At 38.7% G+C, this 23,348-nt stretch overlaps 1 long non-coding RNA gene across 1 annotated transcript; it reads left to right on the forward strand.

The window, feature by feature from the left end:
- Positions 1-2,340: 2,340 nt before the first annotated feature.
- LOC124984401 (uncharacterized) lies at positions 2,341-16,774 on the forward strand. The gene is made up of 4 exons (XR_007108664.1): positions 2,341-2,457; positions 4,573-4,663; positions 15,788-15,841; positions 16,045-16,774. It is a non-coding gene; the product is annotated as an uncharacterized LOC124984401 (long non-coding RNA).
- Positions 16,775-23,348: the final 6,574 nt, after the last annotated feature.

A 23,348-nucleotide genomic window follows, 5' to 3' on the forward strand; every position in this document is an offset into this window, starting at 1 on the left:
AGAATGCCGCCAAGGGACCAGATACATGGCTAATGAAAATCATTCATCATTTCAAATCAGAGATGCTGAATTCTTGCAGACTCCTGTTTTGAACAATGCCATTTGAGTTTATATTGGAACAGGCTGTCTTCAATATTCAGGATTGGCCTCAGTCCCAGTGACGTAGACAGAAAAGGCATCTCTTACACTATGTCTCCATTTGCTGGAATGTTTAAAAAATTGTTTTTTCAGAAGTTTGCTCCTGTTAACCTAGCCTCCCACAAGATTAACTTTACTGAGTTGAACTTTATTATCAATTCTTATCTCTGTCAATTTGTGCAAACACTCTGATGAGGGATATTGTCCATGACTTCTTCACTTAAAGCCACACTTACAAATTATTAGAGAATAATTCATTTTAGATTTGGTTTCTGGGGAAAAATTTTTTAAATCTGCATTATCTCTTCTGTAGGTTAATGATACTGCACGTTTATCTTGTTTCCGCTTTGGCCTTGATCTCAAAGAGATTCAAAACTATGTCAAGTGTTAGCATTACCATATTCATTATTTTCCTTTCTCTTGATCTTTAGTTCCCATTTCCATTCTTCTTTTATTAAACCTATGATGGCTTTGTTGTTGTTGTAGAGCTATATCAGAACCCTTAGCAGTAAAGCAGGGTTTATATAGAATGATAAAGTGTAACTGTCTTTTATTGTCTAGCTAAGTGGCCTTCGTTTTAGATTATACGCCTCTAGAAGAAATCATCTCCTTAATAGAGAATCAAGCAGCTTGCTTCTTCATAAATTTAACTATAATTTATCATCCACTTCAGCCTGACAACTGACCAGGATTGTGTTTGATAACTGGGAGATTTATCGTGAACGTTCTCAAATAAAACTACAACTAAGTTAGAATTACCATGATTGAATAGAGCACAGTTGTAATAAAATGAAATAAAGAAGATAAATTAAAATAAAAGGAATGTGCCCATCTCAAAGCCGACTCAGCAGGCACTGGGCCCACCAGCTTCACTCTGGACACTGCCTTGCCCGATACAGCTGCATCTAGTTAAGCACTTCTGAGTACCATGTGTTTCTGTGAGCCGCTCTTCCTGTGCTTTGTACTCTAAATTTTCCTATTACATCAAATGTTCCTGAAATACAGGGAAGATGCTGACTTTTCGTTCTATGAAAAGTTCTGCTGAGCTGAAAGCGAGCCTGCCCTCTCACTGCCTGTGTTGGGTCCTGATGGTATTCTTTGGAGAGATGATTCATATAGCACCAAGCATTTGTGCACCTTGGGCAAACTCCCTGGAATTTATTTTCTCATTGGCAAAATGAGGGGATTGGAACAGGTTCCTAATCTGAACAATTCTTATTTGAGTTTATATCAGAACAATGTTATTTAAAAAAAAAAAATAAAATCCGTGGGTCTATTCCCAAACCTCGCCTTCCGCAGCAGTGGATCGTTTTTTAATGATACCGCAGCGCCCTCCTGTGGTTGAAAGTAAAGTCTTCGAGTTGTTCAAGGGTGCCGGCTGAGTTCAGAGAAACCAAGGCTTGGACTAAACTTCCGAAGAGCGATGCAATTTACAGACTGAGGGCCCTCAATTTCCGTGGCTTCTGCATCTGCGAATTCTACCAACCCCGAATCGAAAATACTGGGGAAAAAAATTGCTACTGTACTGAATATCTACAGACGTTTACCTTGTCATTATAAACAATTTAACGTGGCTTTTACAGAAGTTATCTATAGATAATTTAAACTCTTTGGGAGGATGTGCCTAGGTTCTATGCAAGTACTACCCTGTTTTATATAAGGGACATGAGCATTGGTGTACTCTGGTATCTTCTGGGGGAAGAGGGCCCTGGAAAGGATCCTTTGTGAATATCCAGGGACAACTGTATAAACCAACTACCTAGAAAGCACAGAATTGTGGTGTAGAAGTGTTGCCAAGTGCAACTGAGAGCTGGCCTGATACTTTGAGTTCCTCTTTTGCTGGCTAGCAGGAAAGTTTCCTGTTTCTTCAGGAGAGTCCTTACACAGGCTGCCACCTGCTGAGAATTCTTTGCTACTGTCACTTTTCCCTTTCCCTTTCCTGTTCTTTCTTCCTGCGCTGGGGATGAAACCCAGGGCTTCCTGCATACTAGGAAAGCACTCTCCCATTGAGTCTTACTTCCAGCCCTGCTTCATTTTTCTTCTGGGACCAGTAGTCAGGTAAGCCCCTAGGCAGTCTTGGTCTGCTGCCTGCTGGATCCTGACACCCAGCAGCCTGCTGTAGGACCTTCTAACGGCAGGCATTCTCCAACTTTTTTTTAGGCAGCCTGTGGAGCATAGCCTCACCTATGCCTCCCCATCAGCCATCAGTTTGCCAGGTCAGAGGACGAACAGCCTTCCCTCGGAATTGCATGAGACCCCGAGGTGTGGTGGAGGAAGCATTGACTTGGTGCCCTAAGACTCCCACTCTGCCCTTCACAGGTGGGTCTCCCTCTGCAGGAACGTTAGTCAAGCTCTGCGAGCTTCTCTTTGCTCTATTATAAGCATCGCTTTGATCATGAGGTTTCTTGGGAGGCTGAAATGAAATAACCACATTGAATTCTAGGTCCCCACTCAGATCTCAAGGTATTCAGATCCATATTTAGACGTCTTCAGTGCAACACAGAATTGGGCATCAGTGGAAAGGAGGGACTTATTATCTTAATCCATTTTGTGCCACTGTAACAAAATACCTGCAACTTGGTAACTCATAGTGAAGTGATACTCATTAGGTCCCAGTTCTGGAGACTGAGAAATCTGAGACAGCAGAGCTGCATCAGGTGAGGGGTTTTGTGCAGCCTCATGACCTGGTGGAGGGCATCACGTGGTGAGATAGAGAGGAGAAGGGGTCTGAATTCACTCCTGGTGAATCCATTCTTATGATTATGGTATTAACCCATTCATGAACCCTATTGGCCTCTTAAAGGACTCCCCTCCAAAAACTGTTGCACTGGGGATTAACACATGAACTAGGGGGACACGTCTGTTGGAACCATAGCATTTACCTAACTTAAAGAATGAAAAAGAAAATGGCAGGTTGAAACAATTAGAGCTCTGCATTCTAGTCAGAGTCTAAATCCTCAGCAAGTGATCTGGCAGATATTCCTAGATGGTGAGAAGAATGACCATTTAGCCAGTGAATGAATTCCCATGAGCTGCCACTAGGAGAGAGAGAAAAGCTGAGAGACCATTTGGGTTCTCGTTATCCCAGATGAATGTTTACTAAGCACTTACTGTCTGTAGAGTACTGTGATAGAGGTGAGGTAAAGTAAGAAGAGGAATAAGCAAGGCAACCCTTTGGGTGTCAAGAGTTCACTCACTCACTCCAAAGGTTCCCTCCTGCAAGCTCTGTACTGGTCAGTCTCTGAGGCCTGACTTTGGGTTCTAAAATATGCTATGACATGATGTCTGCCACCAAGAGATGTATACTCTAACTGAGAAGGCAAGGCAGATATACACAGAAATAACTAATAGCTGAGACAGTTATAATTTTTAATTATGCTAAGACAGCATAAAATTTAGCATCTTAATCATTTTTAAGGGTGTAGTTCCATAACATTAAGGCCATTCACATTGTGGTGCAACTAGTCTTCAGAATTTTTCATTTTGCAAAACTGAAACTCCATAAGTACTAAACAGCATCTTCCCATACTCCATCTGCCAGCCCCTGACAACCACTTTGTCTTATGAATTTGACTCTTCTAGGAAGCTCATATGAGAGGAGTCATATAATAGTTGTCCTTTGGTGACTGACTTATTTAACTTACCACAAAATCCTTGGGGTTCATTCAGGTTCATGGTATGGGTCAGAACTTAGTTCATGTTTTAAGGCTGAATAATATTCCATTGCATGGCTATTTCACATTTTACTTATCTGTTCATCCATCAATAGATTCTTATGTTGCTTTCATTATTGCCAATTGTGAAAATGCTGCTAAGAATAAGGACATACAAATATCTGTTCCAGTCCCTGCTCTCAGTTCCTTTTGGCATATACCAAGAAGATCAAATGTAAATAATTCTGTGTTTGATTGTTTTAAGGAAATGCCCTATAGTTTTCCACAGCAATTGTACCATTTTTGCATTCCTACCAACAGTACTTAAGTGTTCCCAAGATGTTGTTTTTAGCCTGTAAAGAAATCCACAGAACACCTTCAAGAAGAGCACAAAGAACACTCCTATTTCCCTTGCCCATGTTCCTCAAATTGAGCATCGTTCCACCTTTGCTCCATCACCCTTTGCTTTCATGTATAGACATATTTGTTTTCTGCCACGGTGCTCATGATCCCTAAAGACCTCAGGGTGGAGCCCCTAGACCTGGGGCACCCTCCTAGATAACTGCCATGAGACCACAATCTAGTCACATGATACCTAGTCCCAAAGCAGCTCCTCAGAATCCGCATCACCAGAGTTGAGCAGACCTATCTGCCCCAAAGTTGAGATCAGTTCTAAATTTAGAGTCCCCATGACAGAATGGTTTCCAAAACTGGAAAGCAAGTTTTCCATCCCCTATTCTAGTTAAAATTCTTGAAGTGTTTTCTTTGTTTTGTTTTCCAGTTTCCGAGTTTTGTTTTTCAGAGGAAACCATGCTTGGACTTTCCATTTTGGCCAGGCAGCTTGAGGAGAGGATTGGACTCACTGCTTTGGAGTAAGTACTGACCTGAGCATTCAGAATTAAAGTAAGCAGTGGAAAACGAAAGTCAGGGAGTCAGCTTCTCACACACAAGGCATGGCCTGACCAGCAAGGGAGGCAGGACCAGAGCACAGACATCACAGGAGGTGGACGTCAGACCAGTCCCATTTCCTACCCAAGAGGAAATTCAGCAAGCATCTCTTGAGATCAGCTGTAGGCTGAACTGGGAGCTTTACAGACTTTAAACAGCTTTTGAACTTGACATTTTCATCTTCATTTTCCTTCCAGAAAATGAGTGCAGCTCATAGAGATTGGTAGGTGGCCCCAGGCCATGTATTGGGTCAGTGTTGGGGCTCAGATTTAAGCCCACATTTGTCCTCTATCCCAAGATCTCATGTTCTTTTTATTTATATCATGATGAATACTATTTTATTTGAAAATTCAATTTTATTTACAAAAGATGCCATTCCACTCCTTCAAAATAACTGATAATTTTCACAAAAACCATTTACATAGTTTTAACCTTTCTACATAAAACTGTTTTATGGGATGAGCAAACAATCTCACAAGATGCTCCAAGACATATAAACAAAAAAAACCCCAAAAATTAAAAAACAACATCTAGCATGAATGCTCTATTGACAGAATGAAGAATTAAGAATCACACTTTTTAATGTACTGCTTCACCAAGAAACAGGAGCATAATATTTTAGGAGGTACAGGCTTCACAATAAACAATCTTCTTACATAGGATAGTTTAATTATGATTGTTTGGAATTGATATTGCAGGTTAATATTTATGCTGACTTTATAAAATAAGTCATGATCAATGTAAAGAGGGCATAGACATTTCTACACAGGTTTGGTCTCATTCAGGCCAATTAATAACAAATGCATAAAAAGAACTAAAACCCACAATCATAAGGTGACCAACTTACAAAATTAGAATTTTCCCTGAAATCAGAGTATTGTCTCTTATAGTATATGTAAATTCAAATTCTTCGTAACTAAGATGATATAGACTAAATAGTTAACCAGACAGTTCAAGATAAAATTATCCAAATTACTTATTTACCATGTATTTGTAATAATTACTTTTTAAAAAATCCTTTAAATTTAATCTAGGGGAATAATCATCCTCACATCACAGCTAAGTCACAAGGAACTTCAAAACTTTGGAAAAAAATTTTATCTCTGAGAAGTGAGAACAAGAAGAACATCTAAACAAACAAACAACCCAGAAGCAACAGTCCTGTACCCTTTTAACACTCTTTACCATAGCATGAACTATTATTAATAGCTAGCGATCAAATGGATTTCAATCCTGGAGAGCAACTACCTCTGCTAGTCTGTTCTTTCTGTAATTAAACTGCAAGAGCAACATTAGAAAAAATCAGATAAATAGAAATTTTGGTTTACTGTCAACTTTATTATTTGTCAAGTGCAAGGTCAGCCTGCTAAGAAATGATTTACGTGATAACATCCATTGGCATCTCTTCTTCTGGGACTCCATTTCTCCCACTGATATTTGCCCAAGTAATAAATGCCATACAATAGCACCAAGATTACTGTTATCAATGGCACTGATGTCACAGTTCTTATAGATCAAATAAATTCATTAGCTGAGATTTCATTTCTGGCTCCTCTCTGAAGGTGCCAATTCCCTGGTGAGTGATATCCCACTAGGATTTGAAAAAAAATGTGTTTCTCAATTCCCCAAATACCATCTGACGAGATCTCCTATGCTCTGATCCTAAGCTGTGGGTTAGTAACCTCATCAGTGGAATAACCCACATAATTGGCATTATCAGGAGATGGTAGGGGTGGAGGCTAGTTGGAGGAAGGAGGTGTGCCCTGGAAACATATCTTATCCCAGGACCCTTCCTTGATTTCCGTGGTTTTCCTGGCTGCCCTGAGTTGAGTAGCTTCCCACCACCACATCCTCTGCCATGATGTTCTGCCTCATCTCAGACCCAAAGCATTGGAGTCAACTGACCATGGACTGAAACCTCTAAAACTGCAAGCCAAAAACATTTCTTTCCTCCTTGAAGTTATTTTTATCAGGTATTTGTCATAGTAGCAAAGACCTGATAGCACAACTGTTATGACTATTTGTTATAACAAAATGGTCTGATCAAATACTGCTGATTAAGTTATCAATTTTAACCTGGAATGCTGTTCCCAGGAGGTTGCAGAATTCTTTCCTAAGCCAGATCCTACTCAGTAGTTTAAATGGGACTTGAGTGGGTGTGCGTATGATCTACATACTCATCTCATTTAGGGTGACCTGAAGCTGGGAGGAGCAGACAGCATACTAGGAGGTATGGTCAGGTTTAAATAGCCTACAATTCCCAGGGGGCAGATGGGTCAGGTCTGTGCTAACACCTACACCCACTCACTTACTGTCAGTTCTAGCCTGGGCCCTTGGTTGCAGTGGCTATGCACCCAGTGTCTCTCATCCTACTCTTGGGACCAGCCTCTTGGGATCTTTCCTCCTTTGAATTGTTCTTGTTGAGTATTTTGGTCACAGTGACTAAAAGCTGACTAAAACAATCATATAAAGAAGAAATTAGACATATTTTGAATTTTTTCATGTGCTAGAACTTAAGACTGATATTTTAAGAAAAGATAATGAAATTTGAATCAGAAAAAAATTATATTTTATCACTCTACGAGTTATATGACCTTGGCTAATGCACACAGCTTCTCTGAGTCTCTATGTCCTCATTTGTTAAGAAACAATAAAGTAAATAGCTCAGTCTTAATGTGAGGATTAAAAGAGATTTGTGACTCTATAAGGAAACAGATCTAAGAGATGATATATAGATATAGAAGAGGATTTGCTATGGGAATTGACTCATGCAATTGTGCAGGCCAAGAACTCCCAGCATCTCTCATCTGCAAAGTGAAGAACCAGGAAATCCAGGAGAATTGTTCAGTTTGAGTCTAAAGGCCTGAAAACCTGAGGAGCTGATGGTACAGCTCTCAGTCTGAAGCTGGAGGCCTGAGGAGAAGGATAGGGCTGGTGGACTGCTGTAATAAGTTCCCAAGTCCAAAGGCTGAAAAATCAGGTCTGATGTAGAAGGCCAGGTGAAGATGGATGTCCCAGTTCAAGCACACAGAGAGAGAGAGAGAGAGAGAAAGAATTCATTTTTCGTTGTTTTTTTTTCCCACCCGTGCTCACAACTGATTGGATGGTGCTCACCCACATAGGTGAGGGTGGATCTTCTTTACTTAGTCTAATAATTTAAATACTAATCTCTTCTAGAAACACCCTCACAGACGTGCCCATAATGTTTTACCAGCTATATGGGTATCCCTTAACTCAGCCAAATTGGCCCATGAAATGACCCATCAAAGCATCTAGGATAAAATTCTGTACACTTCAGGCATAATCATATAGTGCCAGATTCCTGTCTAACTTAGGAAAATGGCCTCAAGAGTTAGGAAGGCTGTCTAAGCTGGTTGGAGACTCCTAGAAATCTCTGGCAAGGATGTGTGGGTTTCAGGCAATGGGGGAATCCACCACCAAATTAACTACCAAAGTCCCTTTTACTCCAGGTCATCTGCAATTCTGCTAAAGAGAGAATGTGCCAATTGTATAAAGAGAAAGCACTGGGTAGTTTCTGATCTTATCTGTGATCTGGGATGGGGATTCAGGATACTCAAGTGAAAAGTCCTAGAAAGGACTGTAATTCTATCATCCTGGCAACTGTTGCTAGGTGCTGCCTCTCTTAGGTCAGAACCATGCCCATTGATCTGCCATTTCACCTGAAATATTACATTTACTTCCCAGATCCAGTCCAGGGGCTAAATGTAAGTGAAAGAAATAAGCTGGGTGGGCACTGTGTGAACTGAAGCTGACCCAGCCCATTTAGAGAGAAACCACCACTTCTCAACCTTGGCTGATTGTTGACTACTGGCTATTCGAGAATGTGGATCATGTGTTCTCAGGCCTTTTAGTTGTCAAGGGAAGCCAGGAATCTGAGTTACATGTAAAAACTCCCATATTCTAAGGACTGACAAAAATTCTTTAAATGCTAATTATGTATTAAATGGTAGGCTGGCCAAATAGCATATAGGCCAACTGATACACATCTCAAGTAGTGGTTGCACTAGGGGAGAAGCAAGGGAGAATATCAAACTTGTGAGCACATTCTTGGAAAACAGGCAATAAGTTTGCATATTGGATTTTAAGATTGTGATAAATAAGAGTAATGACCAAAAAGACATTAAAGCACTGTGAAAGCTAAATATCAAAATAACTAGAGAAGTTAAAGGGTGACACTTGAAAGAATATTATAATTATTTCATCATAATCCTTTGGAAGAAACTTCCTCTCTCAGCTTGTTTGTCTGTACCTGTCACTAAATATCTTAATGTGACTTAGTTTATCTAATATTAGTTTCATATTTTCCCATCTAAAAAAAAAGAGGTACAGAACTCTACAACACTTTGAGTAGCATAGATTGAATTTCATGGGAAGAAGAGAATAAGCACGCTATTGGCCTGGAATCCAGAGCCCAACCATGAAGACTGCAAACCTCCCTAGGACACTACCAATATAAGTGTTGAACAACTAGCTTCCTGAAAGCCCTTGTTTATGGCATCTGCTTTTTTCCACTTCACAACCATGGCTGATTTTGATCCACCAATGTGATGTCACCACAAGCAAGGTTTAGAAAGAGATGGCACAGTTGGCTCCATTTTCCCTCTGGGCCCATTGCAGCAGGACCCTGGGCGGCTTAGCAGAGAGTTGGTGTGAGGAGGTCCCCCTAAGCTCAATCCAAATGCCTCCTTCTGCACAGGGCCTTATCAGAATCTTCTATTTAAATGTGGAAGGCATATCCTTAATTGGTTAGGATATCAAACACAAAATTTAATTAAGCAATATAGTTAAAATTGACTGGCAGTTATAGATATCCATGAATGATGAAAAGCATTAGTTAAGGAGATGACTCAAACCTAGGCCTGAGATTGTGGGCTCCATAGACATTCCTTTCTATGAAATATAGAATCCATCCTTTTTGTGGTTGGGATCATAGAACAGTGGGTCTGGATTTGTGGAACCTCTAAGCTCAGGTCCTAGTCTGTATGTCTCAATGCTAGGTAACCCTATGAGTTGGTTATCTCCAAAAATTGTTGTAGTTACATAATTATCTTTTTAGAGGGTAATCGCCTTTTGCCCTTGGGAAGGTTGTGAATTAAATATAGAAATATCAAAGAGATCAAACCCATCAACTTTCTGAGATTTATGGATTCATACTGAGAAATAAATTGTGCATGTTTGGTGTTTTAAGTACAGTTATTCCTCAGTCTCCAGAGAGATTGGCTCCCTATGGATATTAATATCTGCTCATGCTCAAGTCTCTTCCATAGTTAAGTTTTTGCCTAGAACCTGCACACATCATCCCCCATACTTTCAATCATCTTTAGATTACAATAATCAATATAATGTAAACACTATGTAAATAGCTGTTATGTTGTATTGTTTAGAGAATAAGGACAAGAAAAACATGTACATGTTCAGTATAGATGAAATTATTTTTTCTGAATATTTTTGGCCCACAATTGATTAATTTTACAAATGTGGAGCCCACAGATATGGAGGATCAACTATATGTATAATGTTTAAAGAAACTGAAGAAATTGACCCATGGGCTGGGGAGATAGCTCAGCTGGTGGAGTGCTTGCCTCACAAGCACAAGGCCCTGAGTTTGATCCCCAGTACCGCAAAAAAAAAAAAAAAAAAAAAAAAAAAAAAAAAATTGACCCATTGGAGTCAGAGATTAGCCTTACAAGTCTATTAAAATGTTATTAAATAACACATATTAGTTTGTTTTACATTATAGTCTTTACATCACATTCTTTCTAAAATGACACACATTTAAGATAAATTTAAGAATCATTACATTCATAAGTATATTAGATTTATAGGAATTTTTTAAGCATTCAGATTTTGCTTATTAAATCACAGTGCTTAAAAGGAGAATTAAATACTTTATAAGTAAGTTTAAATTATTTATGATCATTGAATTAAGTTGTAAATGTTTCCTTAATAGAGACTGCTGAAATTTGCTAAAGTCATACTATTCATTTTATAAAAAAATAAGATTCATAAATTGCATTAAGAACTAAAGGAAAATTAGATTTTACATTTGTAACCTAAATAAAGTGAATATTAATTTTGGAAACAAATAACCTTTGAGCAATATTTTGGGGCACAAAAGCCACTCTTGGGAATACCCAACAATCTTTCATTGTCACTGGACTCCCACAGGCAGAGTTATTTTCTGCCTCCCTGTGTCTTGTTCTCCAGTACTTGTTCAATGCATTCAACCGTACCCAGGCCTTAGTCACTGGTTAGTTTGCAAAATTCCCTTTTTCATGAGACTCTGTATTCTCCTGGGACAAGTGCAAGACTTGGCACTAGGGGGGACATGAAGAAAGATTTGCTAAAGGAATACAGAGTGGGGAGAAGGCTGAGAAGGGAGGAGGAAGGAACCCCAGGATGGACTTGGGGCAGGTGTGTGGAAAGGAGGCCAGGAGTTGACCTCCACTTGCTTTCCTGGCCTGGCCTATCGCAAAACTTCTCTTTCAAGCTCCATGTGATTCTGCAGCTGTTTGTGTGTCTTAGAGTTGGGCTCCATGTTTTGATAAGTGGCTCTTCTCCACATTCCAAACACTCATTCAGCATGAGGTTATGCCAACACTTGCCCAGTCGTCATTTGTAGAAGGATTCACAGAATTATGTCACCCCATGCCCTGATGCAGCTGCTCCAAGGCCATCAGAAGTCACTGTCTCCTTGACAAAGTGGCCTCCCTGAAGCAACAACTGCTTCCTTTATCATTTCAAAAGGAGAATCATGGTCCATTTCCTGTTGCTATAGCTGAACACCATAATCTGTGTAATTTATAAAGAGTAAAGGTTTATTTGATTTTGAAGGCTGGGAAATTCAAGATTGGGCAGTTCCTTCTGGTGAGGTCCTTCTTGCTGGTGGGGACTCTTTACAGACTCTGAGATGGTACAGAACATCACAATGGAAGACAGAGCATAGTAGTTGTTGTCTTTCTTCCTCTTGTTATAAAGCTATGGTCCCACTGGATTAAGACCCAACCTTATGGGCTATTTTTACCTTTGACACTCCCAAAGGTGTCACCTCCAAATATAGTAATTGGATTAAATTTCCACCTTGTTAATAATCACAATGGAGATTAAATTTCAACTTCAGTTTGATGACAGCACTAAGCCTACAGCAGAAAGAAGGTCAGATTTGGGCATTAAAAAAAAATGAATTCATTTTAGCTGAATAGTTGGCTATAAAATTAAGAGAAAATTCAGAATCTTGAGTGGCTGTTTTATCCAGCTCTATGCTCTCACCTTGAATAGAATCATAGGAATGAAAGGCACATGGTAGTCATTGAATTGTTTGTTGCTTGAAGAAATAAGAGCATGGATAAATAAAGCAAGCATGCTTCAACATAAGGAGTTGAAGTCTATAAAGGTTCTTTCATAGATGATGGTGGTAACTGACAGCTCTTGCATCTGCTTGCAATAGCATCCCCTCTTCCTCAGGAGCACTGTTGATTCAGGTAAGAGTCGAAGCTAACCTCCTTCCTCAGATTCCATGTGCAGGCCGTGGGGATTAGACAGAGCTAGGCACCTGAGCAACCTGAGCCAGTCTGAGATCCCTGAACATTCCCAGGGAGCCTCTGTCATTCAAGGCCTCCTGTGATTAGAATAGAATTGGCCAAAGAATGAAATATATACGAAACAAAGAGAATCTTAATGGCATTAGGAGCCCGAGTTTTAGTAATCCCCAAGATCTGCTTTTTTTAAATTTTATTTTTCCCTAACCAGTTTGAGGTAGTATTTTTGAAATGCAGAGTCCATTAGTAGAATGGGCAATGATGGTGCTAATAATAATAGTTTAGTATTGATTGCCTTCTGGATACTGAGTATTTCTTACAGTAACAGAAAGCTGACACAGGTATTCTTCTCTTGGTCTACCTGTTGATAGACTCTTAGGAGAAACCAAAGAAAAGGAAGAAGAATATTTAGAACATGGCTGTTGGTGTAAGGGAGGCTGTAAGGTGAGAGATGACAAGAATATGGATGAGAGAAGTGGAAGTGAGGATTCATTCTGGACTCTCCATCCTACGGGATGGAGTAACAGCAGGCAGAGGTTAGCAATGGCTCCCCTGTAAGGCGCTTACAGTGCCCCAAGCACTGTTCTATGGGCTTCACATACATTAAATAGCTTAATCCTAACACAGGACCTAGAGGTGGGAACTGTTAATAACTCCCTGCTTCATTTGTACCTAGGACTTAATTTATGAGAATGATTGACAACACAGAAAGGTCAATGCCATTGGAAGAAGTTTATTACTTGCAGATTCAGAGGAGGAAGCTTGCCATGCCATGCCATGCAGGGCCACAGGGCCATAAGGAAGTACTAGGGCCATTCAGAAGTCAGAGGATCAAGGAGAATGCATTCCAGAGTGGACTATATGAGCTGCCCCTAAATGTTTGGTACTGGGTCCAGGGGTGATTTAGGACAGGGAAAATTTTGGTTTGGTGTGTGAGAATTAGAAAAAGAAGGTTGCTGGAGACATAGATTTTGAATTGGTTGGTGTGCGTATGAAAGGCAAGCTTAAAATTAAATGGTTGGCTATCTCTAGGCGTTACTTAGCCTTGAAAGGGGCAGTCTCTCCCTGGCCTGCAAGACGTTAAGATGTCAAAACATCATAAGATATAGAAAATTAAGCCCCTGGCTTGATAGGTGAGGGAATTGTGATGAAGAGGGGTAATTAGCTTGTACAAGATCACCCATCCAGTGAAGCTGGGTATTCAATCAAGGGAAGATCTCTATGCTTAATCATTGTGATAACCAACTCCAGATTCATTTAAACTTTCTAAAAATGGTAACATGCAAGAGTTTAGTGACTCTGGCAAACTTTTACATACAAATAAAATTTATTTTATGGTACATAAGAGTATTGGAGACAGGTTTTCAGCGTTCACATGAAGTTATAATGTGCTATTGCAACTTGAATAAATATGTTTCACTTTTGAGATCAAAGGAAATACGATGTCATTATGCAGCAGAATGTCTTCCTGAGTCCCAGAGGGTACGTTTGACTCCAGTGGCATTTTTGATTAATGAGGAGCAGGTGGTATGAATGTGGCTAGGCCAACATTCATCTCTCATGGGTGGTTTAGATTTAGGCTGGACCGAAACAGAAAGATGGTCCTTAATGACCTTTCAAGGTTTACTGGGAATATAACATGATTTTTCCTAGTTTCCTTGTCTTGCTAATCCATTTTTCTCCTGGTTTACACAAAAGGAGTCAAATGAATTATTCAAAGTCACTTCCACATTTTTCAAGTGAGGTGGACTAGCAAAGCATTTTGTGAACAACTCTTCACCTTGTTTCATCCCTTTTTCAAAATCTTTAAGTGGAAATACCTATTTAGATGAAAATTGTGAATTCATAAACTTCAGTTATTTCTTTGTGTGAAAATATTATCATAGTTTTTTTTCCAAGTATTTTTATTTCAAATAATATTTTGTTCATTTTCTTTTATGCAAAGAAAGGACAAAAGCTCACAAGTAAACTCTTTGTTTAATGCAGATGTGATGTAACTAAGCACACATTTCTCGTATATCTGTCACAGATAAGGTTTCTTGCTGTGGGCTATTATTAAAATGCCTTATTTTCCTTATTTTGGTGTCTTGTTTATAGATGTGTTACCACACCTAACTCACATAACAATCTGTGGAGTCAGGCAGGGATGGGTGCAGACATGGTGGTGGGTGCTCTTTCTGTCTGACCAGTCACATTTCTTACCCTGTGAATGACAGAGTACCTTCATTGGCTTGCCGTTGGTGAGACCCAAATGCTTTTTGTACATAACCAGAAGGTTAGGGCCCTGTAGTGGTTGGCATTGATTTGACTGCTCTGTGAAATCATTTGGTACCTACCTCCTTCCATCTTTCCATCCTTAGTTACCTCTCCACACTTACAGGAGCCAATGTACAACCTCTTGTTTAAATTTTACATGGAGAACCCTGATAGGATTCGACTCAGTTTGACCCCTTCTCACTGTGCGGCAGCTCCTTTATTTTTAGCCTTGAAAAAAATATTATGTGGTTCATGGATCCAAGACATCAATTGCACAAAATTGTTCTTCTTGGGAGAAGGAAATGAAGGGGAAAAAAAATATCTTTTCACTCTCTAGTTGAGAAGTTGACTATAGAGGTTGGTGAAAAGAATTTGATGATTATTTTTAGCTTTTTAACATACAGCTTTGTCATATTTTTCCTGACATCCTTCTCTATTTTTAACCAAGTTTTGGTCTGTAAATCTTGTATCCTCTAGGGATAATGAGTCATAAGGTCTTGGTCAGAATTTTTAGAAGGAACAATAATTTTTGAGTTAGAAAGCCAGCAGATGAGCTAGTGGCATAGGTCCGTGGTTAGCAATTGCCTAGCTCTGCCCAAGGCCCTGCGTTATATACCCAGCAACAAAAGGTTGGGGGAACCCAGAAAGACATCTAGAGGGTGCAGATTCTAGCACAGCACCACTGAAGACTGCCCTAAAGTAATACTTGGGAAAGTACGGTGGTTTTTCTGGTGTCCAACTTGGTGAGATGACCATCCCTGTTAGTCAATCCCACACTAATGTAAACATTACTTTAAAGGTATTGTGCAGATGTGATTAAAGTCCCAAAACTGTTGACCTTAAGTAAGGGAGCTGATCCTAAATGGTGCGGGAGGGACTGATTCAGGCAGTTTTAAGGCCCTAAAGGCAGAGTTGAGGCTTCCCCGATGAAGAAGAATGTCTACAATGGTCAGCAGGCTAGCCAGTACTAAGGTGGCTTGGCTACCCTACAGATTTCAGACGTACTTAGCCCAGCTCACATTCAGGTAAGTCACTTCCTTCTAATAAACCTCTTAATAAATGTCTCCCACCTTGGTTTAAACAGATGGTATTACCCAATAACTTGAAGAGAGAGTCAGAGTTTCAAATCACTAAATAAAGTTTTCAATTTGGATCAATTTTTAATGGATCTGTAATTGTACAAAGAACAAATTCTGATCATCGGTGACCTCATCAGATTTTTTTTTTTTGCAGGAGTCATTACTTTCAAGGTTACAAATAATTTTGAAAACACTTGAAAAGATGGAGGTATGAATGTAAAAATAAGCATGAATATACCTATATACCACAATATGCTTATTCTCCCCTACAAATTGAATTTTAGTTGATATTAAAAATATAAAATATATCCCCCTGTGAGTTTTTCATTCCACCTTAAGAATAGAATTTTTAAGAATATGAGAGTTGTCTTCTCTGTGTAATTCTGACTTTGCTGCTGTTCTCAAAAGCAGAATGTAAACCTCCCAAATTTGGAAGGCTTCAAGGAAGAAAAACAAGAACTCTACTGGAAAAGGCAGAAACCAGAAACCAGAAAAGTCGCAGCGTGAAGACGCAATGCCCAGTTCTGACTCTGAAGCTGCGGGTCGCCCTTCAGGACTTCATTCGCAGTCCTGCCTCCCACCCAGGCTCACACTGAAGCACTGATGCCCATTTGCTCAGGAGCGGTTTCAGAGATCACTTGTCATTCTCGACTCCTCTCTGTAGCTTGTCAATCTCCCAGTAAAATTAATCAATGTGGACACTAATCTGTCGACTTGTCACCATCCTCAGGTTTACAACCTTATTTCAAACCACCATCATTTTTCACCTGAAATGATTCCAAAGCTTTGTCTGAACCTCCTGCCTTCACACTTGCTGAACTCAAAGGGAAACCAAAGTGACCTTCCGTAAGGATCAATGGGACCCAATGCTTTCCTTGTCATTAGAACAGAAGCTGCTGTTTTCCATGCTGCCTAGTCCCTTTGTAACCTGGATCCTGCCTGCCTTCCTAACCCATCTCCTGCCACTCTCTCCTCTCCTCTCTGTGCTGTCTAATCTGTGCCTCCCAGCCCCACCCCATTTCAGGATCTTTGCACTTGACACTCCTTCTGCTCTGAAGGTTCTTCTTTGGCAGATCTTTATGCAGTTGCTTCCTTCTCAGCACTAAAGTCTTATCATAAAGGTCCCATTAGTACATAAAGGGCAGAGACATCAGCCATCATCTTATTCCCAGTACAGCAGGTGTCCACAAATTTACTAAGTAAGTTAAAATGTCATTCCCTTGCAGAAACCTCTCTGAAAAGCCTATAAAACCTCATCCCATAAAACCCTCATGTAATTTTTATCATAAAAATTACAAGTATGGGAATAAATTATGTATTTAGTTAAATTTTTTTTGTTGTTGTTATTGACCTTCCCCAAGCTAAGGTAGACTCAGAGAATTTAATCCAAAGGTATGTTAAAAGTATCAACAGGATAAATTTGCCTATTAAAAAAAGAGAAGTACTAAAATAAGTAAAATGCTAAATTCAAACTACAGACTATTACATAAGACACAAATCTAAATAGACTGTCTTAGGATATTCAAACAAATGATAGGAAAAAAAAAGACATTAGGATAGTGATAATACCAGATAAGATTGAATTCAAGGCAAGATCTATTAAATGAGATAAAGAGGAACACTTAAAAAGAACAAGTATATAATAACAAAATATCTTTAATCTTTATGTAGAAAAAATACTGTAAAATACATAAATCAAAAACTGCAGGAAATGCAAAGAGAAATAAAAAGAAACATAATAGTAACAGAAAACTTGAATTTACCTTTCAACCCCAGCAGAGCAAGTAGACTAAAAATAAGAGCATTGTTTTAGTCCATTTTGTGTTGCTATAACAAAGTATATGAGGTTGGATAATTTATAAAGAAAAGATGTTTACTTAGCTAGAGTTTTAGAGGTTCAAAGTTCAGGATTAGTAGCCACATCTGGCATGTTATCTGTATCATAACATGGCATCACATGGTAGGAGTTGCAGGTCAGACCATGAGCAGCATGCATGGAAGACCTCACATGTGAGAGAGAAAGAGAGTTGGTGAAGTCAGGCTTGCTTTTTTTATAGTAACCCACTGTCATGGGAACTAATCCCCTCATGCAAGACCGAACCTACTCATGAGATCAGCATTAATCACTTCAAGAGGATGATTGTGACCCAATCACTTCCCACTAGGTCCCATTACTTAAATATCTCACCACTTCTCAATATCATTACACTAGGGAACAAGCTTCCAGCATATGAGCCTTTTAGAGACAAACTGTGTACAAACCATCGCAAACAGGGAAGGTCTGAAGACTCTACTTAACAAGGTTGAGGTCATAATCACATGGTTAACAACATTATAATACTGTAACAGAAAATGCACAGGATTTTTTTTAGACCCATAGCCTGATAAAATATTCTTAAGGTCACAAAGAAAATCACCATAAATTAATAAAAGTTAAAAGCACTTAATCTTGATATCTGACCACACATTTTTAACGTAAGTAGAATCAAAATGAATTTTTGCTGCTAGAAAATGACAAAATTTTTTCTTAAACCATATGTTTCAGAGAAAAACAAAACCACTCTAAATTATCTATGTAATAATGATGATTAAAACATTATATGTCAAAATAGAAGAATTTATTAAAGTTGTACCCAGGGGCACATGCATCACCTTAGCACATATATTTATTTACAAATAAAGAAAAAAAAGTAAGCGAATAAAGCATTCAACTCAGAAAGTTAGAAAAAGAAAAACAAAAAGTCAAGGGAAAATAAGAAAAAATAAATTAATTACAGAAATAAGCTGGAATGTAGAAAAAAGAAACAACAGATCCAGTAAATAGTTCTTTGAAAGATAATACAGATAAACTTCTAGGGAGTAACCAATGAAACTGGGGCTAAATCCAAAGAACATAATTAAGATAGACCAAGGGAATAAACGATATCAATAGGGGAAGTCAAAACATTTATGGAACTATCTTGCAAAACTCTATGCATTTACCTTTGAAAAATTTCATGACCAAACACCATAATTAAGCTTAAAAACTGCAAAAGAAGAAATGCTATTGTATGTTTCAGTAACTATTGAGTACATAATAGCTGCGTAATGATGTTGGGGCTGGAATAAAAGAAAAACATCCTGGATGAGGCACGATGAGGCAGAGCTTTCTGGAACCCTGGTGCTTATTTACTTTGTTCTCCTTAGGAAGTTACTGAGCTGCTTCATACCTCAGTTTTTATTGTCTATACAATGAAGATTTGTGATTCTATAACAGTGGACCTGAAAAAGCCCAAAGTGGGAAATATCACTGCCTTTCAAAAATATGTAATAAAGTGTTTCCATCTACAACTAAAAATAGTTTTAAAAATATGTAAGGAAAAGTTACCCTATTATTTTACTGTTTTAGCAAATTCTTAATTAATGATGGAAATCCAATTTATGTGACTTCAGACCTAACTAGAGATTGAGTGAAAAGCGTTGATTATGTGGTAGTTAAATCTGGAAGTGGCTCCTGTGAACAGTCAACTAGTTTGACCAGGGATATCTCCATGCCATGTGAGAGGACTGGAATAGAGCCAGCTGGCCATGATGACTGTTCAGCTGGCATCAGCTGGATGTGAATGGGCACAGAGGAGGCAGAGTACTCAAATAGGGTTTGAACATCTGACATCAAGTGTGAGTGGTACACAGGCAGGGAAAGGGAACAGAAATGTTCCATAAACTCTCATGCAAGAAGAACAACGTGCTGAGAAGTAACAGCATTCAAATTCCTGTAGGCAGAGATGGTGGTTCATTTGGAAGGACACAATTCTCAGAGTCTGAGGTCTGAGTCCTGGCTCTCCAAGTCACTCCATGTGATCCTGGGCAAGTTTATTTTTTAACATTTCTGCATGATCAGAGTGGTGAGTATACCTGTCAGGTGTTAGGAAGGAGCTGGACAGAGTCTGTATAGTTGGTTATTTTGGATTTGCCTTGTGAAGCATCATGTGGTTAAAAACTGTATCACCCATAAAGTCCAAATAGACCTCCAACTGTGTAGTTATCAGCAGTTTCCATGGTATTAGGGTCCTCCTTAAAGCATCTAAGGCCAGCATCTATAGGAGAAAGTGATCCTGAAGAATCCTCCAGGGAAGGCTAGGTTGATTTGAAACATCCCCACTCATGTTGTAAGGCTATTTAGTGAGTCCTCTAGGCTTCCAGACTTGGTACCTGGCAAAAATAAGCATCCCCACAGCTTTTTGCACTGTTCAGTCTTGTTTTGCATGACTCTCAACAGACTATGTGTTTGTTTTTCCCTCCCTGGCTATGCTCACTTTTGGAGATGGTCCTAAGTAACAGGCCTGACTGGCTCCCTGGCTCTGTTCACTGACTCCTAGACCCAGTTCACACTTGGCAGCAGCAACACACCCAGGCCTGCCCAGCCTGAGACCAGTCACAATGTTCTCAGATTGTCAGCTTTGTACAACTACAGATGACAAGAAGGGGACTGCTCCACTATTAATACTAAGGAAACCTGATACAGATGGTATAGGGAACAGAGCAATGTGAGACACAGTGAGGCTCAGTGAGATACCTGGACCAAGTAGGCTCCTGAGAACCAAGACAGCCCAGGATGTTCACCAACATGGCAGCCATGCACAGAATGGTGCCTGGGTGAGGTGACTTCCTGTGATCACAGGCTACGCTGCAGTTAATCCCAGTGAGGACAGCAGGAGAACTGGCCTTAGAACCACACACAGATCTGTAAGACCACATACCTCTTTCACCCACATTTTTAGTCTTGCTCATTACCCTCCTTTTCCAGACATAGATTCCTATCCTGTTTTATTAAAAATAACCTTTTTATCACAAAAGTAATATAAGGAAAATATCATGGAGGAGTTTGCTACAACTCCATGGTTACACCACCTTAACATAGCTATTTTAGTTATTTGAAGTGCACTCCCAGATTTTTGCATGTGCATATTTATTCTGTGATTATAATCATGTTGCATTTATTCCTCTATTCTGCTTACCATGTAATATATTACAAATGCTCTCTATGTTTGTCTGTTAGAAATGGCTTAATGAACTCACAGATGATCCCATGCTTAGAAGGCCCCCTGCCTTAAATGCTCTGTGGTCACCATCTCAAAATTCTTAATAAATTTAAACAAAGTACACAATATTTTCATTTGGTAGTGGAACTTGAAAATTATATAGCTGGTTCTAGTTTTTATTTTATTTTGTTTTTATTTTTAGGACTATATTATTTCATAATTTACTCTATGCTCAGACATTTAAGCTGTATTGTTGGATGGTTAGTCTTGCAAGAAGATGTCTAGAATTTTGTTTAGTAAGTTAGTTATTCAGTATATACTCAGAGCATGATCAGTGTGTGTGTGTGTGTGTGTGTGTGTGTGTGTGTGTGTGTTTGTGTCATGTGTTGCCTTCTGATGTAACACCTGCATTCCTCCATATTCTTTATTGAAATAGCACTATGCAGTTCATTTCTTTTGAGTCAAGAAGAAGATCACTCAGCTTCAGGCCTCTTGAAGAGAGCCCTAGCCTTGACTGTCTGACTGTCTGATTATCAGCCCTGGAATAAGGGATGTGTATAAGAGATGCACTGTGCACTGCTGCTCACTGTGCCTGCTGGGAAGGAGGGCGGTGGTTACAGTCACCTGGGAGGGAACCCCTCTGGACTCAGCTTCTTCTGAAAATGGAGGATCACCTGAGCAACTCTTTTGGCCACCCAAAATGCTTTTAAGAAAAGCATTAGAGTAACCTACATAGTGCCTGGAATGCTGTAGATGCAAAATACATGCTAGTTTTCATTCTTCCTTAAAATCAATTTCCTCCACTTATTTGCTCCAGTACTGAAGAAAGCAAAGACTAAAGAGTCTCAAGCTCTTCCCCTTGTTTTGATCTTTTCTGAATTTACATAGATGTACCTTATAAAAATTGGTTCTGTCTTCTCTTATTTGATATTCTTTGTAGTTTATTACATTTTTTTGCTTTCAACTTTTTTTCTGAACCCTCTACATCTGTTTTGATGATGAGATTCCTTATTTATAATTCAGAATGTACAGAAGTGTACAGGGGCTTAAATAAAACTATATGGGAGATCATATATATACATGTACATATATGTATATATATATATACCCCAAAATAAAACTAATAAAAAACATTAAAATGACAATAAAATCAATATACTAAAGGCATATGTCAATAGTATCAGTATTATTCTAATTAAGCATTGACCTAGAACAAAGGCAAAAAGGCAGATACATGGTCATATACAGTTGGATCAAATATATTTGGAAATAAGTACTTTTAACTCATTAAATCTATGTTGAACATGTAGTCTTTTCCCCTTGTCATTATTCTCTAAATATTATAAGAGCTATTTACACAGCACTTAATTGTATTAGGTATTATAATCACCTAGAGATTATTTAAGTTATTCAGGAGAATGTACACAGGTTATATGTAAAAACTAGCCCATTTTATATAAGGGACTTGAGTATCTGCAGATTTTGGTATCCTCAGAAGTTCTGAAACCAATCTGAAACCTGTAGATACCAAGGGATGACTATACAATTTCCTCTGCTGATAAAACAAAGTACTTCTTTTAGCAAACAATCTTCCTAATAAAATCTCAAAAAAATTTGTCATGGATGAAAATATTGTCTACCTTACTTACTTCATAGGAAGTAGTCAATGAATAAGTTGAAAAAGGAATTTTGGATGTTTTTGCTGCTGACAGTAAGTATAGAAAATAGCAACGGTATAATCACTTGTTGCTAATATTTATATGAGAACCGAACTAGGTGTTTTGCAAAAAGCTCTAGCTCATTTATCCCCCACAAACACTCTATAGGGTATGAGTACCATCCCTACTTTATGTGTGAGGGAACTGAGGCATGAAGACAAGTGTGTGCCTCAAGGCCCCAAGTCAGAAGTGGAAAGCCAGGGCTTGCACAATCCGTGCATAGTACCCTGCCACTTTGGGCACATCATGCTGCAGGGTCCCTTCACAGGTAGAGAGTTTGCCACCTTCACAGAATCTTTCACAAGTGAGTAAAACTGGAGGAACATCCTGGGTGCTCATCTATAAATGATTGTGATTACTCCCATCTCCTGCTGTTGGGATTGTCTTTTCAGAGAACCATTTAGCAAGTTTTGTGTAAGATGTCCTCAACTTGTCCATCTCTTTGGTCCCAGTATTAATTTCAAGGGATGTGTTATCAGGAAATTACTCCTATGTACACACAAAGATTCATAGCTACAAACTGGATATATCTGAAATGTTCAATAGAGAAATAGTTGCAAACACTATAATGTAACCAATGAGATGGAATCATATGCCTCTATGTGTCTTTTTAAAAGACCTTTAAATATACTGATAAATGTTCATGGTATTTTGTTGTGTAGGAGAAAATGTAGCCTCATTATACATATATAAACTGTAGCCTAATTATACGTATATTGTGATCCTAATTTTGCAAAAGATACACAGTGCTTTAATAGATAAAATAATTAGATAGTGTATGTTAAAATTTAAAGTTCTATGGTCCAGTAGTTTTTATCCATATTATAACCCATAGGGTCATAATCACATGAACATAAAAATCAAGTACACAGATATTAATTGCTGTCTTAATTTTCAATAATGAAAATTGGAAATCATATTAATACCTATTGAGAAAGGAAGAGTTAAATATATGGAAGTTTTCTGACTGTGGAAT

Source organism: Sciurus carolinensis, chromosome 5, assembly GCF_902686445.1.
Source record: "Sciurus carolinensis chromosome 5, mSciCar1.2, whole genome shotgun sequence".
NCBI classification, from domain to species: Eukaryota; Metazoa; Chordata; class Mammalia; order Rodentia; family Sciuridae; genus Sciurus; species Sciurus carolinensis.